At 38.1% G+C, this 26,629-nt stretch overlaps 1 long non-coding RNA gene across 1 annotated transcript in view; it reads left to right on the top strand.

Annotated features, from left to right (window-relative positions):
- LOC120504363 overlaps nucleotides 1–26,629 on the top strand; it is a 57,877-nt gene that overhangs the window by 28,714 nt on the left and 2,534 nt on the right. The window contains exons 2-4 of the long non-coding RNA XR_005627999.1: nucleotides 9,986–10,111; nucleotides 10,933–11,013; nucleotides 12,725–12,784. This is a non-coding gene — a long non-coding RNA (uncharacterized LOC120504363). The remainder of the gene's footprint in view (nucleotides 1–9,985; nucleotides 10,112–10,932; nucleotides 11,014–12,724; nucleotides 12,785–26,629) is intronic.

The raw sequence follows: 26,629 nt of genomic DNA on the forward strand, positions 1-26,629 counted from the left end.
AGAGATGGGAAAGGGTGAAAAAGGGTTCCTGTGTGTCTCCTGCCCCTCAGGCCTTGCTCCAGCTGCAGCCACTCTGCAAAAGAGTGGCATGGGAAGATGAAAGCAGCTGAAACACTGCCATGAAACAGAACAGATCCTGACCTGAGCAGGAGGATTTTTGCATGGGGGAAGTGGGATTGTAAGGAGGAAAAGATGGAAGCTGAAGGCAGGCCATAGACAACATAACCTGGATACAGAGTTCCAAATAGAGAAAAAATATTAACCTGCACTGGTGTTTTAGTCTCTCTGTACTGTAAGGGGAATTCATTGCTCCCCTGGAACTGAAAGGAGTTCTGAGCACCCTCAGTTGAGATGAATTGGTCTCTAATAATATTTATTGATCACAGATTTCCTTGATAGTGGGCATTAACATCTTCCAGCTATTGCAAAAAATCTTTGGTATTATTCAAAATGAACCAAAGGATGTGCCTTGTCTGTTATTATGGATATATGGATTGGCTACCCAGCTGTTTGACTTTAGGGTTTTGAGTTTTGGGGTTTTTTTAAGGATTGTTCAGGTCAGCTGGTAAATGCAATTTGTTAATTTTAGAAAATGAACATGTAGCTCAATATTTTTTCCTTTATTTGGTTGCAAAACAAACAGGGCTTTTTGTTTGTTTGTGTTGTCTTTTGTCTTTCTTTTCCTTTTCTTTTTTAACAGAAAAGCCCTGGGGACCCAGGGAACAAATAAATTATATATTTTTTCTAGTACTGCATAGTTTTATTATGTTTATAATTTGTTAGCTTCTTACCAGAAGTAGCTGCTGTTTCAGGATTACACAAAATCTATTGGGGATAGAGAAATGAGATATTTACAGAAGCAGACATATTTTTCAGTTTCTTTACTGGATTAAAGAAGAAAAATTGTGGAATGAACAGGAAAATGAAAAGAAATGCTTATTTTTTCTTGAGATAATATGTTAACACTATTCAGTTATGTGTATTTATCTCCAATCTTTATGACTCAAAAGATTTGAATATAATAAAACTCTGGTACACCAAAACCAAGAGGTAATAAAAAACCCCATTGTTCTAATTTAATGCATTTGACAAATTACCTCAAAAACAAAAAGTTACTTCTTTTATTGTTTTTTCCAATACAGAAAGAGCCCATAACCTTATGAGATTACAATTCCATAGAGCTGCATACTTTGTTTACGATTAAAATAGTCTGTGTATCACTTGGGTTTTTAGGTTCAGAATACAATTCAACCTGATTTCTCTTACACCAGGGCTAAACAGGGACAAAGGCTTTATTTGTGAAGACTTTCCAACAGAATTCAAATAAGGCTTCACCTGGTGTCCTTCCCATTTCTGTGCATGCACTTAACTGATTTTTCTGCTTTGGTGTAGGTTGTTCTGAAATATTTTAATTGGAAATATCAGTGAAAATATTAGGCCCCTCATAGCTAGGAAGAGTTTATTTACTCCCTAACAAATTATTCCTCGAGGTCAAGTTTAAAGATATTAACATGGGAAGACTAAGAGAAAAGAAAAAAAAATTAAAATCCCACAATAGTAATTAAAAATCCTTTAAGCGAGATTTTTATGTGAAACCTCCATTATGTGCAAGGAGTCTGTATCAAGTCTGTCCTTGTCCTTCATTTTTTGTTTGATTAAAAAAACAAAAAACAAACAAACAACAAAAAAAAGATATGTTAACTTTTAAAACTGAAACTCAAGCTTAAAATTATTTTTAAAATTGTTCAATTAAATTAAAAACCACTTGGGATAGAAATTTAAAACTGACACTCAAGCTTAAAAATTATTTTTAAAATTGTTCAATTAAATTAAAAACCACTTGGGATAGAAAGGGACACACGTTAGGCATAATGAAAAATTGCAGGACTTAAACAGAACTGTGACAAAGACACCAGTGTAGAAAATGCAGTCACCACTGAAATGGCTGAAATTTGATGACTGCAGTTTGCACACAGAGGACTAAAAAACATCAGACAAAATTTCAGTACCCCAGATAGTCTTGTGCATTCTGAAAGGGGTTTGCAACAAAGTTTGGCCTATATTAAATCTGATACATCAGATGCCCCAATGACTTAAGGAAACAGGTTTCTAACATAAATAGAGATGTAAGAGCATCTAAAAATGTCCCTGTTGAACAAACTGTCAAACTGAAAAAAACCTGAAGACCAGATTAAGTCAATCAGCAGGTTAGCTTTTTTAATTAAAATGCTTTCTTTGGTGGTTTCACATGTATCTTGCTAATTTGTCCAGTTTTGATGTTTTTCTCCTGTGTGCTGGCTATCAGGCTGCACAAATTGAAAGAATTTGCCTGTGCAGGTCACATGCAGGGCAGTGGTCAAAATACATCTTTTGACTGGTCCACCCTCTTGGGATGTTCAAAGTAACTATTCATACCAAGGTAACTGGCAGAACCATGTTTCTGCACAGCCCTTAGATTTCTGCATGGCTTATCAATAAAAAGTAACTGGGGGGAAAAAACATAATTCAAAATAACTACTTTGAGCGAGGTTGAATAAAGTATCAGTTGCCTAAAATAGACATTTCCCTAGTGTGATCTGGGAAAAAAAAAAACCACATAATAATAGTGAAAACCTCTGAAAATAGCTCTTAGCTGAGCTGTTTAGACACGGGCAGCACTCATGACATTGTTCACAGAGGATTTTGTGTGACTGCAGTCACTTCACATCTTAATATAATAGTCCTTGATCCTCCGTTTCTCCTGAAGTGTGTGACAGTCTACCTTGCAGTGCACTTGCTAGAGAGGAGGAAAGAAAAAGATAAACCAGGCACACCAGTGGATGCTTCCCATCTTTCTGGTGTGGTAGTAGCTGAACCTGTGACTCCAGAAGAAAGAAGATGAGAGGGGCAGTGTAGATGAGGAGTAGTGCAATGTACCATCCTTTGACTTCATGTTTTTGTTCCCTGGGGGTACCAAGCCTCTCTTGAAGAGCTAGATTTGAAGAAAATTGAAAGAACTGTAATTTCTTTGTCCTACCCTGTTGCCTGTTGGATGACTTCTTAGTTTGGTTAAGTTCCTGAAAGCTAAAAGTCACTTAGAAAATTTCTGTCAAGGACATGCTTAATCAGCTGCACTCGGGTAGGAGGTAACAGCAGCTCTCTCTTGGGCTTTGTAGTAACTCTTGGTGTAGATAAGCAACATGGTGCACTGGCAGCTTAAAAGTGTCTCTTGTGTTTGAAGCAAACTCCATGGGCTCTAAGCTGTGTTCAGAGTTACTTTGATAAATGCATATCTTAAATTTTCTCAGCCAGAGAAAAGTTTTTAAAACTGGTAGACCACCTTCCCCAAGCCAGTGAAAGTTTCATGTCATTTGCCTCTTCTATTTCCATTTTTTTTCCATATCCAAGGTAAAAGAATAAAGCCTATTATACTTCAAGAAATGTATTTTGATTCCTTTTATGTTGTCTTCTTTAAATATGATGTTCTATGACAGTATTACTGTAAATCTGAGAGTGATTCTCTTCCCTTTGAAGCTCAGACCTATTCTTCATTTTAATGTGTCTACCAGCTTCACGTGGCCCGCTCTGCCAGGCTCCTGTGAAGATGCAGTGCATCTGCTTTTGTGAACTCTGTCATCTTCTTCTCAAATGTAGAGCTGAATACTTCCTGTTCTTGGGCTTTTTAGAGTTCAGTTCACAAATTTGTGCTATTTTTTCTTTTTTCCTTTTCATTTTGTTTCTCTTTTTTTTATTATTTTTTTTCTATGCTGTGGGTGTCTAGAATTCCATAGTTATAACAAGTGTTAGAGAGTAAGTTTCACATGCAAATAATGGCCTTTTCAGTGGTAAGTGGTTCAATTGCCAATGTAAAAATAGGCACTTCCTCCTACCTTTGTGCTGTTTATTATTCTATATTAGCATCTGTGAAGTGCTGTTTAATGCTCTTCAGTGGTGTGCGTGGCTCAGGAGCACAATGAGGCAGCTCAGGCTGACAGACCTCGCTGTCCTTTCGGCTGAGAAGCCAAGGCTTGGTGCAATACCCCTGAAAGAAGCAATCAGTGGATTTACAGAACAACACAGCGCACTGGCTTTTACTGCCTGTCCCCAAAACATAATATTAAATTATGTGTTAAAAAGGATATTAGGGGCACGGTCTTTGGAAGGATCCAGCTTGTGTCCCGTCCGAATTAGCATATAGATGAGCTGGAGTCTCAGATGAAGCACAGCCTAGATGAGTTTTCTAGCACTTTGCTGCTTTGCACATTATCTCTGTCAAAATACAGCTTTGTGAGTAGAGCCTTACACACACACACACGTTTTTGGAGATGATGCATAGGCAGCAAGGAAAGCAGCAGCAGCCACAAGGGACAGCATTCGCCTCTGCTTCCATGCTTCCTGTGCCTTATCAAAACAGACTGACACACGTGAATGCAGCCCTGCATCACCCAAAATGCTTTCCCAGTAAGGCAAATCTGTAAGCCTAAGTTCCTCCTGTTTCCCCCTGGAACAGCATTTAACCATTCCTAGGATTGAAACTGTTAAGTGCAAAATAATTTTGTTGGTAGAATTGCAAGTTTACTCAGTCACTGACTTCTACAAGTTGTTGGGGCATTGTTCTGTATACAGTGACCTAAGGCCTGGGTATGACCTGGAAAATATTGGATAAACTTCTTTCAGTTAAACATGAGTGAAATCTAAAGACATATTTATGGAAACAGTAATGTTGTGTTTGCAGAATAAAAATAAATAGCATGTTTTGCAATTAGGTCTTGCATTACTGACAGAACCTAGAAATGCGGTTTTTGGGCAAAACAACAATTGTCCTTTGGAGAGTTGAGCCTGACCTGTACCTGGCAAAGCCTGTAAATAATGGCATATGACCCCTTTTCTTGGTTGCAAGTTGCTTGATTGCTCATTTTGAGGAGTAAAGGAGAAATGTGGGGTCTCTGTGAATTTTTGACAGGATGCTAACAACAGTGGGGCAAAGATGGCTCTTCAGTGCAACTGGCATCCATAGAAAGAGCTCCTTCTCTAATGAAGCATTTGTTTCCCAATTTATTTTGTAGCTGGAAAGAATAGAACATTTTGGACTGCAGTGGGATTATTCAATGGAAATTGGAAATAGTAGAGGGGCTTTTGCAGAAAGGCCTTCTCTTACCTGGCTGTTGCATGTTCTCTTGCAGGCTGGGTATAAGCAAAAACTCCTCCCACATGGAATATTGAAGCCTGGGTGCTACCCAGAAAGGAGATATAGGAGAGGAGTAATTATTTTTCTGAGCACTGTTGGCAGGAAGAAAGCTTTTATTACTAGCTTCACATCATCACAATAAGAGTTTAAAAAGAATTATTAAGTCACTGATGGCAGTGTAATGAATTATTAATACAAGCAGTTCACAAAAATGAATGTTTACTTATATCTGAAGTTCTCCTCTTCGAGAATATGGGTAAATAAGAAAATATCTGTGTTGATTCAAGACTAAACCTGAGGGATCTGCTAAGGTGTTACTGCAGACCACTAGGATTGTTTGCAAGAGTCTTACTGAAGTCATAACTTAGACTGTGTTGGTAGAGGAAAATCTATTTTATTGCAATTACTTTACTTTGTTTACATCGGGGAGGTAAATTTAACTTTTCAACGATCATTTGCATCCTTGCAATATATATTTTCATGTAAACAAAAGCTAGCGCTTCCTGCCTTTCTCTTTTTCTTAAAAGTTACAAACAAAAGAACAAGGAATGGAAAAAGGCAGGGTTTTGGTGAGGTTTCTTTTTGCATTTTTAGAAAAAAAAAATATTTATCACACCATTCATCAAGGGTTTAAAACGAGGCTGTGAATGGATTCATGTCAATGAAGCTGCATTTTGCTACCACATATTTCTCCACAGAGAGTCCAGTTGGCTCAAAAAAATGACTGTACCTCTTAACAGTGGTAGCAGCATAACATTCAAAATATAATTAAAACTCTACGACTTTTCTTATATCATACTGCAAGGCTTGTAAGGAGCAAAGTGCCAGGGAGGTTCTCAGGAAAGACTGTTTGAGATTCCTTATTGCTAATCACTATTGCTAATCACTTATTGCTAATCTTGACTGAGCAGGACTTGTCACCTTCCTGGCAGATATTTGAACATCTGCCCAAGAAATGTGGGATATCTGTGTGGGAATGACCCTTGGAGAGGAGTTGCATTTTCTTGAGACACACATCAAATTCTCTAAATCACTGAGCCTGTTGGGAGAATGAGAATAATGGACATTCTTACCCTGTGTTTTGTTTTTTGAAATAGTCAGTTTGTTCAGTCTGTGACCCTTGAAGGTATTTAAGTGACTAACAAGTAGGTCAGACAATTTATTTCACTCACTTGTAAACTTTGATATGGTGAGGGGCAAGTAGAAGTAGAATGAAGGTGAGAAAACAGGTGTTACCCATACAAATGTGGACAAGGGGCAAACCTGTCTTTTATGTCTCTTTAAAAAGATAAAATCTTGAAAGGATTTCAGTTATTATTATTTTTAGCTGTCTATTTTTTCCAGAAGCACATAGCTGAATTCTGTGTATCTGATTAGGTAAATGATCTAAAAAATATTGGGTGGTGTGAGGACAAAAATAGGAGAAATTATCAGAAATTTAGTTTCAGTTGTATTGAGGGTGGGTGAGTGAGGTGCTGTTCTGACCAGTGCCCAGACATTCACTGCACTGACATGTTTTCTCTGAATTTTATCAGGGAGCTTTTTGTGTACTTTTCCATATATAGTTTGCCCTGTAGGTATGGAAGGTGTTTGTTCCACAAGAAACAATAGCAACCAGAAGTGGAAATTACTGCCAGCTCATCAGATGCAATTGAATAATAATGAAAGCTAATGCAAGACAACAGTCAAGGTTATTTTTAAATCTTTGTAAAGGTCAATGTATTCAATGATATTCAATTCCAACTGCTGAAAGAATTGCTGTGCTTAAATATGATGCCCTTGTTTAGGAAATAAAAGATCCTTACTAGGAAGGGTAAACAGGACAAAGCCCTATCTGTGTCTTCTTATCTCATAATTTAGGGAAACAATTTCAGAAGTATTATTTTGATGATTAGTTTCAGTCCCAAGATCTGTGTACTTTTTCCTCCATCTCAAGCTGCAAAGTTCATTACTAGATAAAGAGTAAGGTGCCTCCTTTGTGGACCTTTCCTACCCTGGTAGCTGAAAAAAGCAAAAACAAACTCGTGCCCCTCACTGGTGGAACCTCAGGAGGCTCTGGAGATGTCATTAGGCAACCATTTGGCCACTGTAAAAATATCAGCATGTAAATTTTGCAACGTTTATTGTTTTTTTGTAGTCATAACTTCTGCCCTCCTTTTGTTATTGTGCTTATAGCAGGAGAAGAAGTGCTTAGAACTGGAGAACTAAGGAATAAAAGGAGGAGAAAAACAGAGAAACCAATACACCATAGTGGTGGTGTTGACTTTAGCTAGCTAAAGGTGTCTGAAACACCCCCTTTATGTTGCCAATTGTTGAAGAATATTAAAATTTTTCTTCACAATGTCACATCAAAAATACTGCCAGGGCAGTTTAGAGAGAGGAAATGCCAGGAAATCCCGGCAAAGGTAACTTAAAAATGTTAGACCAGATAATTCACAAGTATTATAAGTTTAATAAAGCTCCTTCTGTATAAGAAAAATGTTTTTACATAAATATTTAATAAGTCTTTGCAATGTAACACAGGCAAAGAAATGTAACAAATAATTCCTAGAGACAGCTTTGCATAAATATTTACCAGACCTTTTTTTCCAATGGTACAGATATGCTGAAATGCTTTTGAAGTTGTGGACTTTAAGACCATCTAAGAAGCTCTATTCATACAAATGCTGCTCTCTAACCAAATAAACCATCTGGATAAAGGTTAAGGGCAGAGAGACACAACTCAAGGACAGGATGGTGATGGCCATGTCAGGACTGCCACTTTTTTTCCCAGCCCTATCAGGGGAATTGTTCAGAGCTCAGATTGAAGGAAAAGAGGAGCTAAAGGAAGAGGGTTCAGAAACAATCAGCAGAAACAAAAGGCAGCACAGAGACCACTCAGGGAAGAGTTTTACTTCAGTGATGTCTGCTGATGTGTGCACTGGATTGTGCTGTGCTTTCCTTTAATTGTGTGGGTGTGGCAAAGAAAGCTTTTTGTTGTTTTGTAAAATGTATTACTGACAGCTGTTAGATTAATGTGGAGGTGTGCAGTTTCAGCAGTAATGCAGACACCAGAGCTGCATTTGCTTTAGGAGATTTAGAGTCATATTAATGGCTGAACTAATGCTGGAAGGGATGCTGAGTGTGCCACATTCTGCCACGCAGAGCTGAAGTGGAGAAGAGAGTGCTAGAGACTGTTTGAAAGCTGATGTGATTTCATTGGTTTCAACAATATTATTATCACCAATTAATTCAGGTCCAAAGAGAATTTGTACAGCATTTTTTATGTATTCCTCTGCAGGTTTCTTCCCATATCAAGTACAGCAGTTTGAAAGAACAGCATCATGTCCTTAGAACTTACCAGTAAAGAGAAAATGTTTACAACTTGTCTCTGAACAGCACTGCATGGATGATGGAACACTTCTGAAAGAATATCTGTGAAGGAAATAAACCCATTAATTGAACAGAATTACTGCTCGCCAAAGCTACATGTTTGAGAGGTCTCTACAGTATTCAAATAACTATTGAACCATTTGGCACATCCCTAATAAAAACCTTTATCCATTAGCCCCATTGGTGCAAGCTTAGGCAAATTAACTCTTTTATATGTAGATCTAAAGAAAATGGTGTGTTATAATTAAATGATTCTTTTGGGGGCAGTAAACCTCTCTTCAAACAGCTTGAATATTAGTGCAGTCGTTTTTCTTTCAGCCCTACTAATCACAGCAAATTTAGCTTGCACAGCCAGAGTCAGGGTGCATGTTACAGGACATTCTGGCAATGGTGATGAACAGATCCCACAAGAGCTGGTGTTTGCTTTGTAAGAGGATTCTATCTGAAGTTAATGTAAATGTATCTGGATCCTTGCTGCTCATGAAATCGTCTGGCTGTTTATGATGTCTGGTACTTGAGATATGTGTAGGTCAGAGCCCACCCCACAGAAGCCCATTGTGTGACTGACTTTGGATTTGAATGGAAGGTCTAGAGGACAAACAGCAACTGGACCCATCACATTTAGAAACAGAATCCTCCCTCCTCACAGTCACTCAAGCTGTTCACCCCAGTTTCTAAATTGTTTGAAACTTTTTTTTACTTAGGTGACATTTTGAACATTCCTTGTGATGGGTGGAAAGGGCACCAGATACTGAATCATAATGGAGCAGACCCATAGTTACCTTGATGAATATTTAGGCCAGGATTTCCTACCATGGCTACCAGTGGCTGGGCTCTGATATTTTGAACTGTACCTCACTTACTGCAAGTGCTGAATACCTATTTTTCTGAAAACTGGGCTCTATGGACAGGCCCTGTTCTGTCTTTTAGTTGTAAATCAAACACTTCACATTTAAATGCTGTAATCTCCTGAGACAACACAAAGCTGCTTTCAAAAAATACAAGTGTATGTGTTAGACTTTAGATTTTAGTCTAGGATATAGAAGGTAGTTTTTGTATTATTACCAAATTCAGCCTTGGATTTCCACATATCTACTAGATGTCTACTGGAATTACCAGGATGAAAAAATTTATTTATACCTCTTTTTCTTTGCTGTTTTCTATATTTTCTACTGTCAGGCTTGTGGGTGTGCTCCTGCTGAGGGGGACAGGTGATTGCTTTTGAACAGTTCCAGGGCAGTTGGTTGGTGGCTGCATCTAGCACAAGCCTCTGTTGTCAGCTACATCATTTTATTGGCAACAAAGATCTATTTTTGCTTTGTGTTGTTGGTGGGGTTTTTTGTGGGTTTTTTTTTTTTGGTTTGGTTTGGGGTTTTTTTTTGTTTGTTTGTTTTTGGGGGTTTTTTGAGGAAAAGAACTTTTCTCTTTTCTCTGGTTTGCCTTAAGGTCCAGCTCTGCCTGTATCTTTGTGTTCTTCTGGGGAATGCTGGACTCCCATGCCAGCCACTGTCATCACACAAATATCACTTTCCCCTGGGCTTTCTGAAGTACCTTGTGCCTTGGAGCATTCAGGTATGTTTGAGACACTTCACTACCTGATGCCTGAGGTCATTAAGTTTGGATGTGATCCAAGTAGAATCATTAAAATAGGACTTCTGATAGTATGGAATTATAATTAGGATTAGCAACAAGATGTGATTCAAATGGACACTGAAGTGTTGAGGTGCAACAAGCAAAGCAGATTTTTTTTTTCTTTTCAGATTTTGTGCTGCAGGATAGAAAAGGGCAATCAGTTTATCTCTCAGGACCATGAGCTGCCTTCAGTTTGCACATGCAGCTTACATTGGTGGCAGTCCCAGTGTATTCTGAGGACTCAGTCCAAACCTGACAAATATCTTAAGGAGAACTGTTCAAATATGAGCCAGCCAATTTGTTTGTTGTTCTAAACTGAAAATTAGCACACTTAAAATGGCTAAATTCAGCATGCATGTGGATCTCTCAGGCCACACCAAAAAACTCACAAGGAAGAATTTCTACAAAATATCTAATCTAAACCTGCCCTCTGTCACTTTGAAGCCATTTCCCTTTGTCCTGTCACTAATGCCCTCATCAAAAGCTCCTCTCTGGTTCTCTTGTATCCCCCTTTGGGTATTGGAGGGTGTTAAAATCTTCTCCCAGAGCCTTCTCCTCTCCAGGTGAACAAATCCAACTCTCCCAGCCTGTCTCCACAGCACAGGTATCCCAGCCCTCAGAGCAGCTGGTATTTCTGTGTTCATTTACATTTTGCCACTGTAGAATGTTTTCAGATTTTAATTCCCACCTGAGAAGGATGATGTTGCCTTTGCTCCTTGTCAGGCACTGATTAACACTGTGCACTGCTTTGTTTTTCTCAGTCTGACTGGGCTTTCCAAAGGTGGTAAGAGAGACATAATTTCCAAGAAAACATCACTCTTTTCTTCTTTCATGAAAACAAGGTGAGTCCTTTCTCACTGGCTCCACTAGATGGAAATTTATCCATTACAAATTTGGAGAAGCACAGAAATGTCAGAAACACCATTATAACTCCATAATCATTTGTTTCAGTGCTGTGTGTTTGTGGGGTCACCAGTGCAGTCCCAGGGAAGTGCAGCTTGGCTCCAGCTGTGATTCAGAGCAGTTTCAGCACCGGGGTTGTTTAACCTTGAGGCTGCTGTGCTGTGTCACTGGTGATGCCTCATGTGCAAATGTGCTGCTTTGTAATGCAGAGCCTGTACCTCCCCTGTCCTACCTTGCAGACTGCTCTCAGTTTTCTAGAAGGTGAAGCATTATTTTCCACATCTCCCCTGGGATGTATCGAGAGCCCACTGAATTCTGTAAAGACTTGGTATTTAGTTTGCTTACCAGTCTCTAGCTATTATCAGATACCAAAGGAAATACATAATGTAGCACACAGAAAAGAAATGATGTTTCAGCATTATGTTAAAATCACTGCTGTTCCACTTATTTGAGATGTTCTTTGAATGCGAGAAAAGGTCTTTTGGCATCTTAAGTCTTACTCATTTCCACACCCAGAAATATTTCCTGGTACTGGGTGCACCAGGTGCTGTCAGGAATCACAGGTGACAAATTCTAGGGTCACAGGTCTGACTTGAAAATGAGCAATTTCAGACCCAAAGGAGGCTAGAAATATTTGAGATATTCAGAAGCAGAACATACTTCTTCCTTTTTTATTTTATTTTATTTTTTATTTTCTCATCTCACCAAAGGTATAGTGACCAAATTCTCACGAAAATTCATATCTCAGGCTCAGACAGTGGCCAGGTTTTATCACTTCACAGTTCACATTTCTCCAGCTGGTGACAATGAGCCACAGCAGTTTTAATGTCTATTTTAATTTTTCTATCTGAAAAGCAAGGAGCAACTCTTGTTAATCTGGCTGAAAATTTTCTGAAGGCTTTTGCCTCTATTCAAAGAGGAGGTTCATTGAAACTGAAACATATGGAAAAAAACCCACTGAACCTTTGACCAGTTTCTCATGTAGCTTGGTTTTAGGGCCCTTGAAGCTTTTACAATCCCTACCATGTACTTCCCAGCTCTGGTTTCCTATTGCCACTGATGCTTGCTAGGGGAATAATTGTTGTGCTGGTGGGGAAAGAAGGACTGAACCCTTAAAAAAATCTTTTCTGCAGTTCATAAAAGCAAAAAAGTAATTAATAACCTGCCTGCACCTTGACACCCCCAAAATTTTTGCAGCACATTTGTTCTAAATATGAAATGTTCTGTATGGGGGGTTATTTTGGCTCAACTTTAACTTTCTGCACTAATTACAAAGTCACTTTGTTGACTTCCTATAGATTTTTTAAGCATTATAAGCATTTTTCAGGGTAACTAAACTGTTTAAGTATTTCAGCTGGTCCTGTACATTGTCTTATTTACAATGTAATTAGGACCACTGCAAGAAGAGTGCAAGCAATTAGTGATTTAATCCTGATGCTTTGAGTTTCAGGTTTGGCTTTTTTTGTGCTTTTAATCCTTCCTCACCTCCCTCTCTAAGAATGATGGTAAAAGAATACACAACGTGTTTAAGATTATGTCAAGGAGAGAATTCCAGTTTGGGGACCATAATTGCTTTATATTTGCATGGGCTGCAAATGAAAGTTTTTTTTTTTTCTCTACACTCGGCAGTGTCACCTTGTCTTTCAACAGGTACTTGGGATTCCTGGGTTCCTCTTCTGACTTAGACATTGATTCACTGTCTGGCCTTAGGTAATGTATTATCACACTTTCAAATTTATGTGCCTGTAGCTACATTCAGATACTAAAATAAGTGACTTAAGAACTGTCAAAAAGCAAGTAATTTATGGAGTTATGTAACAATAGAACAAAACCCCAGTTCTGCAGAAGTTAAGGATATTTAGTTTTATACTGATTTGTGCTGTTCACTTAAACATTTGCATAACAGTTCATAGATAGGAGGACTGGGTATCTAATTTAAAGCATCAGATTTTAAATCTTATGTGACTTTGCCTTCATGTGAAATATTTCCTTTTAAGCTATATCTCTGATTCCACAATTATTTTTTCCCCATTAGCCCAATAACCATCAATTACAATGTCTGTTGAGTGAGTAGAGAAAAGCTGATTACTTAATGAAATGATGCTATAATAGCTGTTTGTAAGAAAAAGGAAACAGTGACTTGTGGAAGGTTATTCAATGAAAAATGCACATTTAGGTTGCACTTACTTCTCTTTAATGAATAAAAAGGGGGAAAAAGACACCTGTATTAAGTACATTCTCCACAGATCCCTTGCTTGGACACTAACAAAGAGCAATAAGTGAGATGTCAAAAATTCTCCTGCTATGAAAAACTTAGCAGGAGAATTTTTGACATTTCCATAGCAGGGAAGAAGAATTAGAATTGTATACATATGTATACATATGTATACATTTATATCCACATAGGTGGCTTGCAAGTGACTTTAGTTTCATCCTGAAGGTAAATAAGTGCTGGAGACAAAAGGTGCTGGTGTGGACAGGCAGGATAAGTTCCAGAAGTCCTTCTGGGATGGAAATGGTGATCATTCCTGTGTGAACAACTTCCAGCCATTCCACCTATTATGTACCCATTAGAGTACAAGCACCTTGGACTGCAAATTACATATATGCCCTCCTGTACTTGACATCCCCTTTGCTCCCTTGGTTCGTTTTCAAGAATAGCTCAGACTTTTCCCAGCTTCAATAAAAATATAATTTACACCTTTAAATGATTAAAATATTTTTCTAAAAAAATACATTACTGGATTTAATACTATGTTTTGTGAAATAAGTTAAATGCAGTTTCCTGGTTTCCTGCATATTTAAAACTATGACCCTTTATTTTAAATTTATTATGATATTTAATAAGAAAATCAAGACCTACTTCAACTCTAATTAAAGCTCAGTGGAAATGCAGAAGGATAATGGACATAGGACAGGCAATCATCTGGAAATTTAAAAAGTACTGTTTTCCAGAAAAGGTTTATAACAGATTTTTATTTCCAGAAGGCAGACACAATTCTTTCTACTGTATCAGTTATCAAGAATTTTAATAATTAAGTGCAGAATAATTAACCATTAAATGAAGAAAATTGTATTTTTGTTCCTTGGTAAGGGGTTTCAATATTTATTTACTGTAAGAAAGAGTTGTATCTTCATTTCAAATTACTCTAGTAGAGTTTATTTACATTCATGAGTAAATTTTACAGCCCTCAATATTATATTTTTGCTGTTTTGTATGATCTTAATTCCAGCTCCTGTCGTAGAAATCCTTTTATGTTGGATGCAAACTTATTTTATGTCTTTGTGCATTTGGCCAGGCCAGCCTGGCTGGAATCCACCTGGCTTCATTTGGCTTGTGCCATTCCCAGTAGCTGGGTGTCAGGCCCCTCTAGCTTTTCATAATGTGCTTTTTTGGCAGTTCTAGATAGTTCTGAATCCTGGGTTTACTGCTTCTTGTGCCCTTGGATTATTACCCATACATCTTTCTCTTTATTTCCTTCTTTTTTTTTTTTTTTTTTTTCCTTTTTTCCCTTTTTTACCCCTTTCCTCTTAACTTTTTCACTGGCTGTATCATTACAGTATGGTGAAACACAGTAGGATGGATTTGCTGCTGGTGTGGTTTCAAAAAGTTCTGTTATTTGTGAATTTGGCTTATGCAGAAACAAAAAAAACAAACAAAAACCTGATTTATTGCCTATATGTCACAGGTAGAGTCTTTTCTAGTGTATTTAATAATAAAAAGATGCAGGTAAGATTTCAAATGCACTTTGGTTCCTAAGAGTGCTGCCCAGTTAGGAGGGGCCAAATTAGGCCAAATTCTCTCTATGCTGCTGGAGATTTTAGATGTTGGTGAGGGTTTTTTCTGTTTGGTTTGGTTGTTGTGTTGTGTTTTTTGTTGTTTTACATGTAGAGTCTTTTCTGGTGTATTTAATAATAGGAAAATGCAGGTAAGATTTCAGATGCAGTTTGGTTTCTAAGAGTTAGGAAGTCTTCCAACAAATTAGGCCAAATTCTCTCTATGCTGCTGAAGATTTTAGATGTTGGTGAGGGTTTTTCTGATTGGTTTGGTTGTTGTGTTGTGTTTTTTGTTGTTTGTTTTTGGTTGGTTTGGGGTTGGTGGTTTTTTTTTAAATCAGATGTGCTTTTCTCAATTCAGGCTACATGAAGTATATAATGCAGTGAATGACAAGAATATTTTTGCAAGGCATTTGTGTGACTGCACGTGAAACAAGAATCTTTTAGCACTCCTTTATCAGTAAGGTTTCAAAGATAATGGTTACATTTTATTGGAGAGTGGGACAAATAATGACAAAATCGACCCATTTGTTAAGGACATAAAGCAGAACATTCTTGGGGGAAAAAACATCCACATATTTCTTAGCTCTTAAATATTACATGATTAACAAGCAAAAAAAAAAAAAGAGTTTTTTCATTAATAAAATAAAATTTGTAAGTTTAAGTTAATGCAAAGCTCATTCTTGAAATAATTTGATGAGTCTTATTTAACCCAGTTTAGTAACTGCATTTCTTGTCAAACCAGTCAAGGAGGATCTGACAGTTAATAATAATGTGAAAGTTGTGTTAAAATAAACAGGAGGAAATAATGTGATATTTTTTTCATTAATAAAATAAAATTTATAAGTTTAAGTTAATGCAAAGCTCATTCTCAAAATAATTTGATGAGTCTTATTTCACCCAGTTTTAGTAACTGCATTTCTTGTCAAACCAATCAAGGAGGATCTGACAGTTATTAATAATGTGAAAGTTGTGTTAAAATAAACAGGAGGAAATAATGTGAAGTGCATATGCAATTCTGATTGACTTCCTTTTGCTGAAGTTTGTTCACCAGGAATTTTGCTGTGATTCAGGACCAATGCTCAGTTTGTCTTATGCTGCACAAAAGTTGTATTCAGCAGATGGAAGGGCTCTGATGGATGCAGCACTTAGTTTTCTGCTATCCAATAAAGCTGGAATGACACTGTGTGAATCTGGGAGCTCTCATAATCTGTGAGAAGTCAGGAGAAATTGTATTACAGTAATTGACTTCAGTAGGATCGAGACTTCCTCTAACAATTCCATGGGGCTTTCAGTAGTTTTGCAGTCTATTTTAAGGCATGTGCACACTGGTGGAAGTAGTGCTTCTAATCAAAATGAGCAATATTTTATTCAGACCTTGGAGACCAAGTAGGTAGAGCTAATTGGCTTATAACTGACCTGCTTAAAGGATGTCAAAATTGGCTGTTGGCTGTTCCTTTATAACATTAGTTTGATTGACTAAGAGTCTGGCAGCAAGATATGAAATATTATGAACCCAATTCATTAAAATTGTCCCCATTTTAGATCATTACATATTTTCAGAACAAATGTAACATACTTGCAGTATAAAAGAAATATGGATCTGTAAATTACTAACCCGTCAGCCACCTCCTTCTCCTTCTGTTCCCCTCCCCAGAATAAAAAACTCCATTTGTTCATATGAAAATAAGGGGAGAGCATACATTTTTTTTTTGTGGTACTATGCAAAATAAGTGTCTTTAAAAAAAAAGGAGGAATATTCTGGGCTTGATTTGCTTCCAAGTTATTTGGTTGCCTGTCATAGAAGGACTCAGTTCCAGAGCAATGTGCATGCAGAGCTATCATTACATCAGAATTCTGCCTCCCTCGCATCGGGGAAGATTTTGTTCCTTTGGATAATAGTTTTATTTCACCTTTTTAAAATCACTGACTTTTACTCTGTTAGGTTTACAGCTGCTGTTCCTCAGGTGACTGATCTCACCCCACTGTTGGTAGGATTCAGCTCTGGATGTGGGAGATGAAAGGTGCACGTGCTGTTTGCAGCTGAAGAAACTGCCCTCTAGCCTGTGGGAGGATGGGGAATCGGGAAGTTGCAGTGCCTTGCATGAACATTTATATTTCATACCTGCTCTTAAACCCCTCTATCAGCATAAAGGCAGGACCTACAGGATTATTTTAGTTGTAAAGATTAGTGCTGAAACTTGGTGCTCGGGCGTTACCCCACCTGCTGACCCTGGGGGTTGCACTCTTGCTGAGTGTTGTTCCTCTGAATGTGGGGGAGGTGGGATTCTACTCATCACTCATTTTCAGGTCGTGATTATGCTGGAAATCATCTCATGGAAGTTTGCTTTGGGCCACATTCCAGCTGCTGCATTTTCCAATGTCCTTGGCTGTCTCCTCTCCTCAGGTCCTTGGCTCCATCCTTTTCAAGCAGGCTTGCTCAGCTCTGTTGAAAAGCAGCCACAGCTCCTGTTTGCTCCTGGTTTGTTTGGGCACTGCTGTGTTATACCCAAGGGTGTTCTTTTGTGTGTACACAGGTGATGTCAGTGCCTTTTACATTCACTAGTTCCCATGAAGGGAAATTTAAGCACATCTAGCCATGGGGTTGTCTTGCAAGTTGTGCAGAGCAGGCTGTGCTCTCTGCAGGTGTTTCCACCCAAGGATGTTCTTTTGTGTGTACACAGGTGATATCAGCTCCCATGAAGGGTAATTTAAAGCACATCTAGACATGGGGTTGTCTTGCAAGTTGTGCAGAGCAGGCTGTGCTCTCTGCAGGTGTTTCACATGTGCCTTCTGCCACAGAGCTGCAACCCCCCCAGCTGTGACAGGGACACTGCAGCAGAAGGGATGAGCTGCTTTCCACTGGGAGAAACCCTCCATGGCATGGCCTGGGTGCCTTTACAGACCCTCTGCTGAGGTTTCCAAAGGCAGTCTGTGCTCTCCCTGCATCATCCCCCTGATCAGGGAAGCTGCAGCCAAGAGCAGGGTGTGGGCTACAGTGCCTTCAGGAGGTGAAGGTGCAGCAATCTATCCTTCAGCCAAAGGCTTCTGTTTTTTTCCTGCAGAATTGTGGTACAGAGAGAGCTAAAATTGCATTAGGGCATGTCTGTTTGCTGCCTAAATCTGTTACACACAACACGTAGGAATTATGGTGGTACTATTCCATGTGAATGAGAGTTATGCATCTTATCCAAGCCTTTGGAGTTGTTCATTAATATAGATTGTTGTTTGTTCATTTTGGCAAAGCTCAGAAAATCCTACAGGGGCCAAAAGCAACTGAAATCCTCATTACCTCTAAGAGCAAATGATGCATTCGTCATCTTTAAGCTGAAAAACACAGTCCCTTTTTCTTTCTTTATACACAAAATAGCTTTTTCAGGGTCTGAACTTGAGAACAGGAGGCTCAACATAATGAGAACCAGTCTTCTGAAAGAGGCAACATGCTAGGGAGGATTTGCCTTTTATGCGTTTGCTTTACTGTCCTTTATTGCAATTCCAAACATCACAAGTTGCAGGGATGTTTCTTGATGTTTATGTTCATCTCTGTGTTCCTTAGCAAACACTTTGAAAGTTGGTAAATTGAGGATATCATTCTTTCTTTGCAACATGCCTCTTCCACAGCAGTTACCCCTGGCATGAAGTAAAATCTCAGTCATGCTCCATTCCCATCCTTCACATTTCAAATCTCTGTTGGCACCTAGGTGGCACAGGTAGGAGTCTGGCACCCACTGCAAGAGCTTTGTAAATATTATGAGGAAAAAATAACACAACTAAAATAATGATGTCTCTTGACATTACCTGTGGTAATGTCCAGAAGTTTGTTGCTTGTGCTTCATTTTCTGAGTTGAAAGGTTTTGCTAATTGTTGTTTTCTATGGTGATTGGGTAAATTTTAAAAGAAAGCCACAGCAGCCAACATGAAGCAGGGCTTATTTTAGAGGAGAAATGATCTCCTGCTCTTCTTCACAGTACAGCTGAGACTTGCTTTTCCCTTGACTTTGGCTTGGGGGTAAACTTTGCCCTGAGCCTTGCAGCCAGGCTCTGGGGGACAAGGGGAGAGGCTTTGGTAGATGGTGATGAGCAGGCATTTCAGACTGCACATCCTAGTGCCTAAATTAGGAAATTATGTAATTATGAAAACAACATAGTTCACTAGGGCAACATATGATTGTAAGGATATTCTCAATTCTGTCTAGTACATTCTTTAACAAAGCTGAACCATACCATCTCCCTGTATTTCATCCAGCCTTTCCAGTGCTTTGTTTTCCTGCTGAAACTTTAGATTCTTTTTGTCATCTAGTCCAGTAAATGCTCCCTTTTTTATATTGCTAACAGTGGGACACTACTGGATAGATGATAGAAAGGGCAGTGACTTGTCTCCAGTCTTCCTCTGTCTCTGTCCATCTGAAGTACTGGTGTACAACTGCTTCCCTCCATGTCAAATTTATGTTGTTTTCCATGATTCACACAGAGGACAAAAAATCAGATAAATTCATCTCTGAATTCTATTATTCCTTGAACCATTCTTACTGATTTGAGGCCTTGGTATTAATCATCATTTCACAATATTTCTCTTGTCTAATCCCTGTCTACCTCTTTCCCTTTCAAATTTTGCAGAAAGCTAATTTAGTTTTTCTTACCACCTTTTCTTCAGCACTCTGTACATCCTACCTTAACTGGATTGTCCTCTTTTCATCTGTCTTATGTATTTATGGTTGGAACAAGTCCTTTGCTGCACATTAAATCCTTTGGTGCTCCCAAGCCAGCCTTGGCTGTGTGAATTTAATGAGAGTTGTGTGGAGGTTGGTGTCGTAAGTTATCTTAGCCTGATTTTTCAAGTGTCTGTTGTTGGACTAGTTTATAATTTTCCTGATGTGGTGGTGGATAAGGGTGCCCCAAAGGCTGCTCCTTAGAGCAGGGATTTCCTTCTCTGAAGGCTGTGGCTCACCTGGTGAGGGCTGCACTGCTTCCCTCCAGGTCTGCATTTAGGTGGCAGGGTGGAACATTTGTGGTGGGAACCATTGTCAGGGAAAGGTTTATGTCTCCTGAGCATCTCCAGGGTGCAGGGAGGAGCAGGAATGAAACTAGAAGCATGTTTTAGAGCTGTGAGCAGTCTATCCCTTTTACAGACTAAGGAGAGGTTATGAACAGTGAGGGTTGTGATGCTGACAGTGCCTGTATGGCTGCTCTCAGTGCAGGGTGTGAGCAGCACTGCCTTCCTACTCCTGTGCAGTGATTGCCCCTCCTCAGGAAGAGCTGAGCTTCTTCTGCAGTCATGGAAATTGTTCCTACTCGCAAACTATGGAGGAAGATCAGAACTGAAATCTGAAATTTTATTAATCATCAGGTAATCAAACCTAAATTGGAAAATCCAAAAGTGTAGTCAGGCGTTGCAAGAATCTAATTACACATCTTCTCGCAGCTTAGAATAAAATCCCCATAGGATAATTGGACCTTTTTTCTTTACCTGTATGTGTTCTTAAATTCAACTAAACTGGCAACACATCAAAACAAGTCCTTTCAGGTATTCTGCTTGAGTCCTTGACTGTCCCTTGTAAAACACACCACACTGCTGGGGCACAAGTAATTGCCAATGTGCTCTGTGACTCCTGGTGCACATCTTGAAGGTAATTCAGGAGACTTCTGTGTGATAATGAGGTATCAGCTTCAGCCAGCCCATTGTCAGAATGACATCAGTTGTTAGTAACTGGTGGTGAGATGATGTGAGGCACTGTGCAGCTTTTTTCTCACAGTTTTCAGGTGTAACAAATATCTACAGCTCCCAGATTTATAGGGCAGCTGTGATCAGATAATTTACAACAAAAAGTGCTGTCTTTTCACCTATGTGTTTCTTCAATGTCCTCTAACAGTATCACAAGAGACTGTAGTTACAGTACTTTTAAACTTTTAAAATGCTTTATCCTCAGTTGAGATATGGGACACAGTATTGGTTTATCACATTGTCTGTCTTTTCACCTATGTTTTTCCTCAGTGTCCTCTAACAGTATCACGAGAGACTGTAGTTACAGTAATACAGTACTTTTAAGCTTTTAAAATGCTTTATCCTCAGTTGAGATATGGGACACAGTATTGGTTTACCACATTGCAATATTACTAGTATTGTGTGTGTGTGTGTGTGTATGCTATAAAATAGTATTCAGTTTAGTTCTGAATACAGAGCTGATAAAGTATTAGACAAAAACATCACATTGTAATATTACTAGTATTGTGTGTGTATATATATGCTATAAAATAGCATTCAGTTCAGTTCTGAATACAGAGCTGATAAAGTATTAGACAAAAACACTTGTGCAATTTGGGTGATTCCAATGAAGATACTGAGCTAATGTGAAAAGTTGCTGGGTACTGTGTGCCTTTTTATGGGGTGAAAATGATGGGATGAGATTTCAGGTTTTTGGGGAAAAACCATTTTTGTCTGAGATACCGTTCACAGGTGTGCTGTGATTGCAGAAAGTGATTGTGGTTCAGTGGGAACTCCTGGTTGCCATCGGTTTTAGTGAAAAGTGTGCAGAATGTCCCTGAAAAGTGCTGTGGAGTGGGAGTCCAGGGTCTCTCCCTCACCCTCACAGACCTGCACTGTGAGCACACACAAAATGCTTCAGCTCATTGTGATCCAGGGTCACCCCTGCTCAACAAAGAGCACCCACTGTCCCAGGAAAGTTGTTTGGGTATCACAGTTTGTCAAATGGTCACTAAAGATCCCATCTTTCACACAATATTGAATTTTTCTTTAATTTGAAGTGTTTTGGGACCTCTCATGATATCATAGGTTGTCAAATGGTCACTAAAGATCTAATCTTTCACACAATATTGAATTTTTCTTTAATTTCCATTTCAGTGGTGTTTTAAAGCCTGTTTTCATTGTTTTTCAAACCATACTTTACACTGCTGCTCCTTTTTCATGTGTTTCCTTTTATCCTCTTACCTGACAGGAGGGGTGTGTGGGAGACGGTTTTATCTGGCACACAGTACTCTTGTCTGTTGAACTAAAGCAACCAAGAGAGAAAATAAATTGGCATTCAAAATTATTCTTGGAATTTCCTAAAGACAATATATTGGTCAGGGGTTAGTTTTGTGATTTCTGGTTTCATGCAGCATATACTTTGGTCCTTCTGTGCCCACTCTCCCTTTCCTTTCAGTCTTCTGCATGCCTCTCCTAAAAGCAAAGTTATTTTCAAAGCTCTTAGGACAGCACAAGCTGTCCTCTGTGAATATATGGTGCTAGTTATTCAGTCCCTACATGGAGAATTTGGGGTTTCCCCCTCTGCTCTTCTGTGCCCTCATTTGGGTGAGATTTGGATACTTAGGTCTTGGTACAGCCTGTGGGATGATATTTTGCTTGCTCAGGATTTTGTTGTTTGGTTGGCACTGCCTCTTCCCTCTCTGCTGATCCCAGACCCACTGGGGAAATGCCAATGCTGAGTGGCTTCATCTTTGTCAGGCTGAAAGGCTGGTTCGTTTAAGTGCAAATTTCTTCCTGAGCAACCTGACCTCAGCTTACCTGGAGCTGTAATATGAACTTTGGCAAGAAAATGTGTATAACTTTTAATAAACCAGAGCATTTGTAAGCCAAAACAATCCCCAGGGATTCACAGATTTATTTTGTTTTCTTTTTTTTTTAAGACCACTTGCTCTTTTTACTCTCTACTGAAATTATCTGGAAATGGTGCTAGTATCTGCATCTTGAAGTATAGAATCTTTCTTTGTGTTTCCATTACTACACCATACTTGTATTTCCATTTTCATCTCTCAAGGACAATCCATTTTTCAGGCACTCCAGCAGCTTGAAGTATTTTGAAGAAAGGAATGGTTATAAAATTTCTGGTGGAAATTTCTAATGCAGTTATCATTCCTTCACTACTGAAGCCAAAATACCATTTTAGAGGGATTTGAAAGGAGTAGTCTGTTATTTCACTGGCTAGATTATGGTAGAATAGTGCTGGGGATAAATCATCTCTCCACTGTTGGGTAGGGCTTGGCAACACTAAGGTTTGGCAGTCTGGGGTGCAATAATTTTCTCAGGAGAAGGTGGCAAAGAGTAGAGCACCCACAAATCTCCTGTCCTGACACAACAGAGCCAAAAGCAGGCAGAGTTAGGGGACATCTATGGAGAGAGGCAGAGAGTAGAGCACCCACAAATCTGTCCTGACACAACAGAGCCAAAAGCAGGCAGAGTTAGGGGACATCTATGGTTCCACTTTACCTTTTTTAAGGATCTGTCCCACTAATTTCAGGGTCAGATGGAGATGGATGTGTGAAATTGCTACAACGCAGTGTATACAATGAGAATATTCAGCTTTCTTTTTTTTATTCTGTTAACCATTTATTGAGAATTCTTCTCATTTGATAATTACTGTGAGTTGAATACACCAATAAGGATATTTTATTCCAATGCAGGTGTTATCTCTGCTTTGCTTTGCCTCACCTTTAAAATATCTATAATTAGATTTGGAAAGAGAGTCTTTTATTCTTAAACTTATTGAAAAAAATGGCATTTTGCTGTTCTTCACAGAATAGTAAGACCAATTAAATTCTTCAAGATAATGGTGTTTTGAACTTGCATCTATTTTTGGAACATTAATTATATTCTGCAATGCTTCCTGTGAAAAATCAGAGACAGATACAAGCATTAGTATGTGTTAATTAAATCTGAGTTAATATTTTTGGTCAGGGCTCTGTAGTACATACATAGATGTGTTTGCTGGTTAATACTTTTTGTATTTTTATCCTATTTTTATTTTCCTATTAATTAAATGGCACATATTGGTTTTTGTACATACTAGAAAGGCTTTATTCAATCAGGTCAAAGTTCATTTCTGGCCAGGTAATCCAAGATCAAACTCTGCTTTACACAGAGCAGGAAAAATATGTAGTGGCAATAAAGACAGTCTCTTTTTCACAAATGTTAAACTGAAGGTCTTGTTGGTTGTTTATCTGCAATTTTTCCTGGAGCTTTGCTGGTTTGTTTGGGTTTTGTTTCAAGCCAAATCTCTAAAACTCTCAGTTTTCATCCCAAACTAAATGTGCTGTTATATTGGCCTTTTTTAATCTTAAATGTTGCTGAAATTCTTCATTTCTTTTTGTAAACTTAATTCACGAGTAGGTTTCCTTTTGCAGCACTTGCACCAAGTAAGTTGGTGAGGTTTTCTATTTGTGCCCTTCATTTCCATTTTTATAAGGACATCATGGAAACTATAGTGTCAGCTGGGAAGCTGAGCATATAGATGAGACTGTGAGCATGAAATATTCATGCTACATCTCCCTGAAAGCCTTGCATTGATGTAGAAGGGCTTGTTTTCTTTCCCTTTCCCTCATCCCCCATTATTTTACACTGAAAAATTGGCATCATCTCAAAAAAAAAAGTGGGTCAGGAAGATGCAGGACATGTGAGTCTTTCTGTTCTTCTGCAGGGCATCGCTTCCAGCAGATATGGGAAGAGAAACTCCTGAAAATCTCTTTCTTTAAGTCTCATGCCCCTGCCCTGTGTTTCAGGAGGAGGCAGCTCAATGGTACTTGTCGCCCTTCACCTGCTCATTTAATCTCCTCTGTTTTCAGACTGAATTTTATTTTTTTTTTAATTTGTCTTGAAGTGATTTGTTGCAAAAATTACTGTTCTGTGTGCTTCTGTGATATTCAGCCATTTCGGTCTGAAATTCTCATGAAAATTGTAACTTTTTGCAAACTGTTGATATGGATAATATTGAATTTTTTCAGGGATAAATGTATTAACATTTAAAAAAGTAAATCAGCCTTGAACCCAAGGATATCCTATTTTGAAAGTATAAAAATGGAAATGTGTGTATTTCTTCATTCTCCTGATATTCTTTAAAAATCAGTGTTCTTGGTGACTGAACTCTGAATGTGTGCTAGAACATTTTTTTTCCCCCCCTGGAAATGAATTAGTCAAAATTTTTCACCAGGTTTATTTATTTCTTTATGGATTCTTGTGAGCATATTCTGGAATTGTAACCCTAACGTGCTTATATTTGAGAGAATATTTTGATTTCTACCATAGAAATTCATTCAGATTTCCATTATTTGTGAAAAATCTCACTGTTTTCAGAGAATTCAAGTAATATGTTGCCTGAGAGACCTCCAAATCTAACTACTGTAGGCAACTAAACTTTTTAAGCTATTCTTCCAAATAAGCAAACCAGGCTTTCTTTACTGGCACTGTGCAGAACAAAAATAATGAAAATATATAATTATACTAATATACAAATTTAATTATAATTATATATACAAAAACTACATATTGTGATAAGATATTACGTATAATATAATGTGATCTAATTAGTCATTCATTAATAATATTACTAATTTATATTAATTAATATAATGGTTAAGTTATAGAATAATTTAATCATTTTAGAATAATTAAAATATAAAAATATATAGCTATAGTTTTATATACTAATTATATGTATTATATATATACTATATATTATATCTACTGATTGTATATACTAATATTAAAGTATAGTTATAATTATATATATGCAATTTACAATAACAAAGTAATTTGGTAAAAAGGAGATTCCATTATAGGCATTTCTGGCAGAATTTGAAAATGCACTTGGGTTTTCTTGTGACTTATTTGTCCTTTTTCCTCTTGTGTTTGTTAGGTGCTGTCAGTCATTATTTATGAATATATGGAAGTGTGCCACTGAATTGCACAAGCTCTTAGTGGAATCAGTCCAGAATTTTCCATTATCTGTTCTTCACTGGAAAACTTGGGACTTAAAATTGGTTATGTCTGATTTCTAAGAAGCAAACTCACCCTATGAATTTTTTCACGTTTAAAATCTGTTCCATGGGAGTTTCAGACAGAGTGCAGCTGGTTTCCTTGCCTTCCTGAGCTGGGGAACGTGTTCTGTGTTGCATTTCTGGAATTACTGGATTAAAGGTGGTCCCACTGTCAGGGGCTGCCCAAACACAGCGTGGCAAAGCAGGGGCACAGGGAGTCCTGTGAAGTGACATTGGTGCATCAGGGTGTGGGCTGTGCAAAAACTGCTGCTTTTCTGGTATTTGCTGATGGCTCAAGATTTATAAAAGAGATAAAATTTATGAAAGAGATCAGCTTTCTACAGTTTCTAGCATAATATTCCTGTTCTGTGTATGCCTTTTTGACATTTGTCTGTTTGCAAGAGGAGAATATCTCTGAAACTATTGATTCATATTTTGAAAGTCTGCCTTACTCTTATAATGAAAGACCTATGTTAGTTTTCTCATGCTGTGGTCCTAAAGCTAATTGGGTAGAGCTTACAAGCTGAAACATATTGAGTCTTGCATCATTTTTTCACAGTCACATTTGAAATGATCTGCCAAATAATCAAATATTGCTCACATTAGACCTTAGAGGAGAATAATCTGCACAAACTGTGCAGTTACTGATTGCCATCCCCTCACCTCCAAATAATAAATAATTTACAGCTATCACATGTTCCTTCTACAGTTGAGTATACAAGCAAAAAAAGAAACTATCTTCATTTCATCATTAGCTTAATCAAGGCAGTGTATCAGTAACCTGCAGTGAAACTGATTGCTGAGGAGCAGGAGGAGTTGATGGCTGAGTAACAAATGAGTTTTTGAACTTTAGGCTTTTTGAATTTTAGTCAATTTTAACTAAAGTTCCTGAAAACTCTTAAGTTTTTTTCTATTAGAAGTTATAACATTTTGAAAAGACTGAGAAAACAATTTTAAAATACTCAAGCACCATAATTTCCCTGTTCCTTTTCCTTGTTTTTTTCCAGTGTGA

The sequence above is a fragment of the Passer montanus genome, unplaced genomic scaffold, assembly GCF_014805655.1.
Source record: "Passer montanus isolate IOZ18808 unplaced genomic scaffold, ASM1480565v1 scaffold29, whole genome shotgun sequence".
NCBI classification, from domain to species: Eukaryota; Metazoa; Chordata; class Aves; order Passeriformes; family Passeridae; genus Passer; species Passer montanus.